The sequence below is a fragment of the Daphnia pulex genome, chromosome 10 (assembly GCF_021134715.1).
Source record: "Daphnia pulex isolate KAP4 chromosome 10, ASM2113471v1".
NCBI classification, from domain to species: domain Eukaryota; kingdom Metazoa; phylum Arthropoda; class Branchiopoda; order Diplostraca; family Daphniidae; genus Daphnia; species Daphnia pulex.
The window spans coordinates 16,092,387-16,102,340 of NC_060026.1; the positions used below are offsets into that span (position 1 = coordinate 16,092,387).

Sequence of the window (9,954 nt, forward strand, 5' to 3'; positions counted from 1 at the left end):
CTTATCTCCACACATTTGTATTCCACTGTATGTGGGCTTCAAACTTTTTAGGCTTTTGACAGCATGAGGATCTAATGGATGGAAAGTTTCTTGGCGCTCATCAGTAAAAACTTGTTGGAATGACTGACAGTAGCCTATGCATCTAGAATTTGAAGAAATAAGTTACTATGCTATAATATAATAATATGGAAACTAGGTCAAGATAAACCTGAAAAAGATACGAAGTTCAACTCGGTATTTGAAAACACAGGAATTTAAGTATAAATTAGAAACAATTTGTTTCGCCCATTCCGCCCAAACTTTGCCTCGTTTCACGATGTAGGAACAACATGGCCGACACTGCCGACATCTAGTAGTCAAGTTTTGAATCTTAAGTTAGTTGCACTTGCACAGTCACAGACTCAGCAGTCAGCATGCGCTCACAGTCACAGACTGACAGACAATATGACATTACAGATTACACGTCGTAACTTTCATAAGTTATAACTGATAACTTCAAAACAAATTCTAAAAAGGGAAAAAAAAACTATTGGCCTCCGGATCCCGGGGGCCAATAACCATTTTAGCTGTTATGCTTTTAGCTGTATAGCTTGTAGCAAATTATGCATGAGTATGAGTTGGCCTCCTATATTATGTTGTGTAACTGTTAAATAGTCCTAGTATGTGTAATTTTCTACTAAATACGGGAAAATAAACTAATTCAATCTGAAATTGTGCTTTCCTAAATTTCACTTTTGTATCTTACGGCTTTGCTGGAGCAAATCAAACCGCTAGGTGCTCTGCCTGCAGTCTGACGTTGCGCTATTCTTTTGCCTCTTGGTGTAGTATTGAATCTCCCGGAGCAACGTCAGCGGTCAGCCCCTTTCTACCCCATTTAATCATTTAATCATTTATGACTGCTGGGCTACTACCCCCGTCAGAGGCGCTGCGGCCAGATTGTTTTGGATATTCTTTTCTTTGACATTTGTGTCATTCGATTTTTTTCGTGCAGCGTGTGAATATGTTTGTGAGTGATTCAGTGTGTGAATTTGTGACAACACATATTCGGATTTATTTATTGGATTCCTGTTTTACAGACACGTTAAACGGTGAGTTCCCTTCTTATTTTCTTATTCTTTTCTTCTTATAAAATAGATATTTGGGCATGTGTAGCTAATTTGCTTTAGATTTTTGATAGATGTGGCCGTTATATTAAAACATTTTTGGAACGACTTCATTGTAAACATGAAATGTGTGCAGACTTCAGAGGTAGGCCTAAATAAATTTATAAGTTCAACTTGATTTTCAAATCACTCATTTTTTTTATAGGCCTACTGTTTATTTTCAGGCGGTGCAAATTTTTAGCAAACTTCTGATGTGGAGAAATGGTCGGTTAAAAAAGGAAATGCTTTCGGGTACTCAGGACGCGGATATAAAACGAGAAGGAGAAACTATTAAACAATCAAATCAAACGAAAGATGCGAATAAAAAACAAAATAAAAGATGACAAACGAGAAAACTGACAAGTCAAGAAATAATTCAGAAGAACATGACAGAAAATCAGAGAATATAGAAAACATCCAACAACAATTACGACTCAAACAGTTGGGATGACGTGGATAGAATCAGTTCAATCATTTCAGAGAAAATGGCAAACGATCCCGATGGTTCCAACAAGGTCAACATTTCTAAGGAAGACGCGGAGAAAATATTACAAGAAAGTAGAGACCACGTCCAATGGGACGGAGAGAAATTCGTGCCCAAACCGATGCAACTCAGCCCAATCAATTTGGCCAAATTTCGTGATTCCCCAATCGTTTCAGGATCGCAACGTTCGTGTCCGTTACACGACCGCTGAACTGTCGGCGCCAATCAAAATGATGGAACACACAGAATTGACTGTCACTCGAACCTCGTGTGAAGATCTGCAGAGAATCGGACACAAACTGAGCGGATTCTATTCCGTCAAGGGATCGAAGAAGATGGAAACCGTTTACTGTGAATTCTATCCCAATCAAAATGGTACGGTGACGTGTTTTTCTTTCAATTGTCATTGTTTCATCTAAATCACGTTTGGTTACAGAGTAAACAGAAATGGATCGGATACACTGACGTCGATTCGGCACCCGTCCATTTCTACGTAAAAAGAAATTCTTCTTTTCAAACACGATGAACTCCGATTCCGGTCGATTTGGCGGTGGTGAACGAAGGTAATGCCATGAATTAGACATCGAACTATTCTCTATTCTTGGCATTTCTTCTCATTTGCAGGAGTGGCGAAACTTTTACCTTCATCTTGGACGATATTTGATTCTTCTCCTATTTTTTGAACAGGAATCGAATCGGGAGGAGTAATGTTGTCGAGAATAAGAGCCCTGTTGATCAATGGAGTCCGTTTACCCTCCCAGTCGACGCTGAATCCGGCGGAATCGCAATCGAATCGAACGCTCAATTCCCGGATGCCGCCACCGGACGTCCTAGCAGAAAAATGGCGTGTCCGCCGAGACGAAAAAGGAAGGCAGCAAATTGATTGTGGTTGTTGAATCTAGAAAAAGAAAAAACACTTTGTTTACACAAAGTGGAAGTACCATCGGAAAACAAAAGAAACAAAAGGTGAAACAAGAAATAGTAAAAACGTGATGTGGATGGCTATGAGGTCGAGAATGGAGAAACACATCGATTCGTGTACACAGAATATGATAATAGATTGTCGGTTGCGGGAGTATTTACGGGTGGTGGGAAAGGATGCCCTTGTGACCACAAGGGCACGCCCCAAACACAAAAGTTTTCTTGGCTCGAATTTGTATCGTGATCGTGCCGGCGGTTAATGGGACGTTTTAAGCCGGAATTTGGGCAGATTTTAATTGTTCATCATCCTCCCACTCACGTCAACTGTATTTGTCTGCTGGACCTTTTCCATCATCATTTTCCCGGATGGCGGCGGATGGCGGTGGCGATAGGTGACTGAATGTTGCTGAATACAACACGACGACGACGACGACAACTCGTTTGACGTTTCATCAGCCGCACTTGCAGCTTGATTCTCACATGTATCCGATCCCGTTCAACACGAATGCTGTTGACAACTACCTCCTCCGTTGTAGCTACTCCCCGTACCCCCCAACTTAAATCCCTTCTAAAAGCAGACATGTCCATTGTGTGGGCATGGATGGATTCCGATAAGCGCATTGACTTTGTTGCGTTATCTCGAGCACATCAACTCATCCAATCATTCCCGCAAGAGCCAACGACTCCCGAGGTTATTTAATACCGACAATGTTCCCATTCCGCCACCCCAAAAATGAGACAAGGAGAAGAAAGTCGACACTCACCCTCATCTAAGCTGTCGAGATCGTCGTCACGAACTCCTCCCGCTGCAAGTCACGGCCGACCCAATATTTGCCTCCGTAGGAAGGTGAAGGGCTGCTGGTGCAAGAACGGCGACGGTGGTGTTTACAAAATCGGCCCGCATTTGGACCAACAGGACCAGGCGTTCCATCGACCGTCCACTACTTTTTTACAAGGGAGAAAACAAAAGTTCGTTACATCACCTTTGTGTTGGCGCATGGATAAAGAAACAACAACGAGTCGCTTACAAGAAACTATGACGTCATATGAGGCAGACAATGACGCTGACGAGTACTGATTCAACAAGCTATAATGATAACACAAATTAACGACGCATTGGTTTCTAAATTAAACTCGGAAATGGGATCGGATGTGTAAATCTGACCAAAGACTCTGCGGCTTTTTTCAAGTTCATATTCGGCTCTCTGGCACAAAAAAACTACCAAAGTTAGACCGACAGTTCTATGTAACATTTGAGTGATGGGTTCGGGTCAGCGACCGAATCTCGGCGTTCGAGACTAACCAACAACTTGGCATACAAATGAGACGGTAAATAAAGTCCTCGAGAAAAGTGGAAAGTGGAAACAAGGACGAAGTGGATTCGATATGTTTAAGTTTACGGTCAAACTCTTTGTACCTGGACAGATGGAGGTGCAATCGCCTTTCTGGAAGTTGAAACCTGGATAGGTGCGGCCGGCGTTGAGCGGCGTTGGGTTCGTGCACAATCGAGTCCGTTTCTGAGTCCCGCAACCAGCAAGAGGTTGGTATGGCCGGAAATCGGAGTTCATCGTGTTTGAAAAGAAGAATTTCTTTTTACGTAGAAATGGACGGGCGCCGAATCGACGTCGGTGTATCCGATCCATTTCTGTTTAGTCTGTAAACAAACGTGATTTAGATGAAACAATAACAATTGAAAGAAAAACACGTCACCGTACCATTTTGATTGGGATAGAATTCACAGTAAACGGTTTCCATCTTCTTCGATCCCTTGACGGAATAAAATCCGCTCAGTTTGTGTCCGATTCTCTGCAGATCTTCACACGAGGTTGGAGTGACAGTCAATACTGTGTGTTCCATCATTTTGATTGGCGCCGACAGTTCAGCGGTCGTGTAACGGACACGAACGTTGCGATCCTGAAACGATTGGGGAATCACGAAATTTGGCCAAATTGATTGGGCTCAATTGCATCGGTTTGGGCACGAATTTCTCTCCGTCCCATTGAACGTGGTCTCTACTTTCTTGTAATATTTTTTCCACCTCTTGCCATTTCTCCAATTTTTTCAAACATGTCCGCCAGTTTTTCCGAGTTTCCCTGTCCGCTGTCCTCATGAGAAGTTTGCTCAAATATGCACCGCCTGAAAATAAACAGGATAAAAAAATGAGTGATTTGAAAATCAAGTTGAACTTGTAAATTTATTTAGACCTACCTCTGCACACATTTCATGTACGAAAAGCAGTCGTTCCAAATCATGGCATCAGCTGAAAATGTTTTAAAATAACGGCCCCCATCTATAAAAAAATATAAAGCAAATTAGTTTTACATGTCCAAATAATTTTTCTATCAATTTTGTCTCTCATTTTTTTATTTGTTCGATTCTAATGTTCATCCGCGTGTCTAAAGGAGATGAGCAGACGCAAGACGTTCCGATTTTCAGAGGGTGGAGTCGGATTGACTCCGACCGCCAATCCGCAAGGTTTCTATTTGGATTTTGTTTCGGAATGTTATCTCACTTTAGTTGCTATACACAGGGTGCTCGACAATGGAAAAGAAACGGCTGGTAGACTCTATAGGGGTGTTTGTAGAGCTACTTTTTCTTGGGTTCGTTTCCTTGCCCATTTCATAACGACATTTTCCCGAAAAAAAAAATCGTCTAGAAAGATGCCGCGAAAAACAAACCGTTGTTTTGACTTTCCAATCTAATGTAGCGATATCGTAGAAAGTAGAAGTAGCTATAACAAGATCGTCATTTTTGTCCTCAGTCGCCCGGTATGACGACACATTCCTCTGCTGTTTATTGTATGCCCGACGGCCATATATCAGTAAGTCCGATACCGATAGAGCGTTGCACTAAATATATTTCTTCTCAACTTTGTAAGCTGTTTGTTCTACTTGTCTATTATTTGATTTATTTGTCTTCTCCTTGATAATTTCGGATGTTATTCAATCCATTCCTTTTACGAGATTTTCAACAAGGCGGAGAAGGCGAGCAAACAAAGACGACGACCTCTCATCTATACTCGTCACATCAAGAGGGAACAGCAAGTGGGCAAATGGAAGTCAAAAGTCCAACAACAGGACTTAATTGGATGACCAAAAAAGACCATCGATCGCCTTATCCATCCGTTTGGAAAATTGAAAGAAAATTAAAGAACCGACGGATGAGATAAAAAGATGACGAAAAAGAAGGAAGCGATAAAGATGCAAAGAAATCAAAGATACAACAAGGATAGCCACTCATCATCCCCACTGGCAGACGCATTTTTAAATTATACTCGGCACTCAATCAATTTAAAAAGAAAAGAGGATGAAAGGACTAATAAAACAGCACCCTTCCATGCTGTTGTCATGCGTCCTATTTCCGAAACTTATGCTCTAACCTAGCGATTAATACCTAGTAGTTTAACCCCATCCTGCCCCCTCAGCCCTTTTCGAAAGACGTCGCCATCTTAAGTTCTTTGACGGATTCGATTCCGGGAAATCACAGTGGTGAAAGGAGTGAAAATGCAAACAACGTAGAGATAAAGAATAATATGTTTGATCGTTCCAAAGTTGAAAGTGATCATTCCGAACAGAAGCACCTTTTATTAATGCACAACAAAAAGTTGTTGCCCGGGTCCTTGTCCTTGAAAACGAAAACTGACGTTCGGCACGGCCACCGCGCCCAGCTTTTTTGACTCGAAAGGAATGTTGCGAATAAATTGAGCGGGCCGCCCCTCCTCCAGGAAGAGTTCTCAACTTTCCTTGACTCAAAAAACGCTCACGCTCTCTTTGATTCTTTTTCTTCTTCTTTCCCTACAGAGTTGTTTGATGACAAGAAAAAGAAAAAACGTCGTTTCTCAATCCTTGACACAAACAAACACCAGTGTTATCGCTGCTCCCAATCAAGCCCCAATTCCTATGATTCGTCAATCGAAAGGTTATCGTCAGGTTAAAAAAGTGATCATTACCCGGGCGACATCTGAATATAAGACTCTGCCCATCCCACAAAACTAAAACAAATCAAAATAAAAAAATATAGTAAGACCATGAAGAAGAAATAGGAAAGTTATAAGACATGAGCGGCCGGAGCTGGTATGTTGACGTTTCTATCGCATCTGTCATGCTGATAATTTCATGTTCTGCAAAGCGAAATGGAATTTGAGATTTGAGCGTGATTCGACATCGGGGTGCGGTCAGGGAAACCAGCAGCCGAAATGACAACGACAGCAGCGGATGTCTTTTTTTTTCGAAAAAAAAAAATAAAAAATAAACAATTTCTCCTGCTAAAAGATATGGCAAGGGCAGGTAACATTCGCCCATGGCGAATACAAACCTTTAATACAAAAATAAAAAATGTCTCAAGGGCAAGGCGACGAGGTTGCACTATCTCGCGAACTATATTTGTAGAACTGTAAAGGAATATTGGACGACAGCGGTGACACCCTATCCAGCAGCGTATATCGTTATCTAATTGCCTGTCTATCTTATACGTCAGGCGAGTAAATGAGCGGGAGCATCAACTGTAACCCAATCCTTTTCAGTGGGTTGGAGGTTATATAGTCGGTCGGTTGCCCCCCGTCACGTTCGCACTTGGCAGCCAAATAAAACGCCAAAGTTCCAGGAGAAAATAAAAATAAATTCACGGCAGATGCATCAATATCACGCCATTTATCTTTCTTTCAACTGCAAAAGTCAACCAACCGTGATATGTTTCATTAACCATGAAACGAAGGAAAGAAAGAATTGAGAAAAAAAAAATTAATAATAAAAGGATGAGGGCGATAGGAAGTCGTGTAAAAAGACTATGTGCTAGTTGAATAGGAAAATTGTTTCGATGGAAATGAGACAACCGGTTGGGTTTTTTTTTTTCATTCCAATTCAAAGAAAAGAATAAAGAAAAAAACAAAAGATAACTTGTGTGATGTGCCATAAGAGGCCAATGACGATGCGCGTACTACGCGGCATTTCTGTTCTGGACGTTTCTTATTTATAAAGATAAAAGGTAGATAAAAATAAAAAAATAAAAATGGAAAATTGAAAATAAATAAAAAAACAGACGACATTTGTAGGCACATGAACGATGAACCTCCACATTGGCTGAAAATTTTTCTTTCATTGTGAAAAACAAAAACAAAAATTTGTGTGTTTTCTCACTTGACACATTTTCCCCGCTCGTTTGAATCTGACGTTTGTGCAATTGACTCGATTTTGAATACCGAAGAAAGAATGACGAAAAGAAAGAAACGAAACTCTCAAATTTCACACACTCGCCAAGTGTAACCACCACCACACGACACAGTTTTAAATCAGGTGTGGGGATTTATAGAGGAAACGTTCCCCGCGCATAGCGACAGTAAAAAGACCCGCTGACTTGTCTTTCAAATGTAAAATGGCCGTATTAATAAGTAGCGACTTACCTAATAGTAGCGGGACGTCCCATCACATCTCGTTTTCGGTTGTCTCGGAGAAGCTTCGTCTTGACCTCCAAAGATGAACGCAGGTCCTTGGAACAACCTAAATATTTAAAAAATGATATACAAAAGATCAAAATAAGAACACGATCCAAATTCACCTTTGAGAGAGAATAAAAGATAAAAAAACAAAGGAATGCCATCAAGAATGTCGTGAAAAATAGGGTGGATTAACACACACACACACAGCAAACGTACACACATACATTTCCATTTTGATCAAAGGTTCAGACTCGGTGCAAAGTCTGAAGTTATCTCTCGCCTATCTTGTTTGCCTCGTCGTTTGCTTTTCTCTTTACAAAACAGAAATGTCGGGGATTAAACATAAAGAGAACAAGTTGAGTGAACGACGGAGACATGGGCGATAACCTCCTAAGTTAATAAGCGTAATAATAGCGATAATCCCCTCCCGAGAGCAAACGCAATACACACACACGCGCGCGCGCCATTTGGAACTAATAAGCCACAAGACTCGCGGGTGGTCCCTCCTCCTTTTTCACGCATCCCATTTTGATAATTCCCGGTTGTTCTGTTTTTCGTGTGTAACCCACGTCTATCCGAGGATAAAGCTAGCCGCTAGCGTGAAACCTCAACGTCCAATCCGCCCCAAACAACAAACGCAATGTACAAATAGGCTGATGAAAAAGTGAAAAAAGACTCACCAATTTATGATAATCTCGAGCAGAAGATGAAGATAACGAAAGTTTCCGCAGAAAACCAAGGGAGTGTAGGAATAGAGGACAGCGGCAAATAATGAACGGACGAGCGATGAGAGCCCATCGTGAACAGTTTCACCGTTCACGATGGGCTCTAGTGACCGACTGAACTACGTAGCTAAAAAGAACGACGGGCTTTTACTAATACCTACTTGGAGCCCAGCCCTGACAGAAAAATAGTCGTGGGGACGATAAGAGGAGGGAAAATAAAATAAATGAGATAAAGAAAAACAAACAGACACACAACCAAGGGCTCCTTTCTGGATGAATATCGAAGACAGTGGCGCATGCGCAGCTCTCTCTCTTACGTCACACAATTCCTTCCCTTCTCTCCTCTAATAGGTGTGTACGAGTTCTCCCGCCAGCAAAGCCTGAGGTATAAAAGCAGAAAAAATAATCAAAAACTAAAACTTTTCTTTCTCCTTCTCTCTCCCGACATCTTTGCAAGTTTTTTAAAAATTTTCCCATCATTGGAGCACCAACAAAAGCCGATAATGCAGGGCAGCCATCTTTGAACGTACATAACCTTCAAAAAGTTGGAACACGCGCCGACTCTCTTGTTAACTTCCCCCATCCCCAATGCATACCGTATTCCGCTAATTCGAACGCCCACATGCCTCTCACCGAACAATCAATTGACACAACACACACGACAACGTGCAGCCCCTATCAGTGGGATTTGGGAGCTTTTAAAAATGTGTTCCACATTACACGTTGTCTCAATCAGGGCTTCTTTACTACTGGATGGATTGAGTTGGACGCAGAGGTGGGCTTGGCTTTGACTTGGATGGTCTATCCAGACACAAATGACATGTTAGACAAGAACTTATTACACAAGCACATGTTTACCTCTGCTTCCTGGAAGTTTGCTGCATGCTTTTAGCTGGAAGTGGAAACCATAGTACATCACTACTTGAGTAACACATCGTCTGCTGTGGAAGTACCAATTACTCAAGAGCCAAGAGAGAACCTGTAAAATAAAAGAAATACAATCATTTTGTTTTTAAGTTATTGTCATCAATGTTCTTAATGTGGTAGTAAAATAATAGTGTTATAGTGCTTATTACCTGTTGTATGCATCCAAAATTTAGGGACGTAAAGCCAATGTTTGGTAGCAAAAGCTGTGGCTGATACCTAATAGGGAAACAAAACAGACAAAATATCTAGAATCTAGGAATAGTAAAAATCATTATTCATCATCAGCTGTCAATTTTGGCTAAGAAGATATAAAACGGCAAT

At 41.3% G+C, this 9,954-nt stretch overlaps 1 long non-coding RNA gene across 1 annotated transcript; it reads right to left on the reverse strand.

The window, feature by feature from the left end:
- Positions 1-1,259: 1,259 nt before the first annotated feature.
- Positions 1,260-4,237, reverse strand: LOC124204826. The gene is made up of 3 exons (XR_006879130.1): positions 3,965-4,237; positions 3,312-3,491; positions 1,260-2,524 (listed from the first exon to the last, which is right to left on the reverse strand). It is a non-coding gene; the product is annotated as an uncharacterized LOC124204826 (long non-coding RNA).
- Between the last annotated feature and the right edge of the window lie 5,717 nt (positions 4,238-9,954).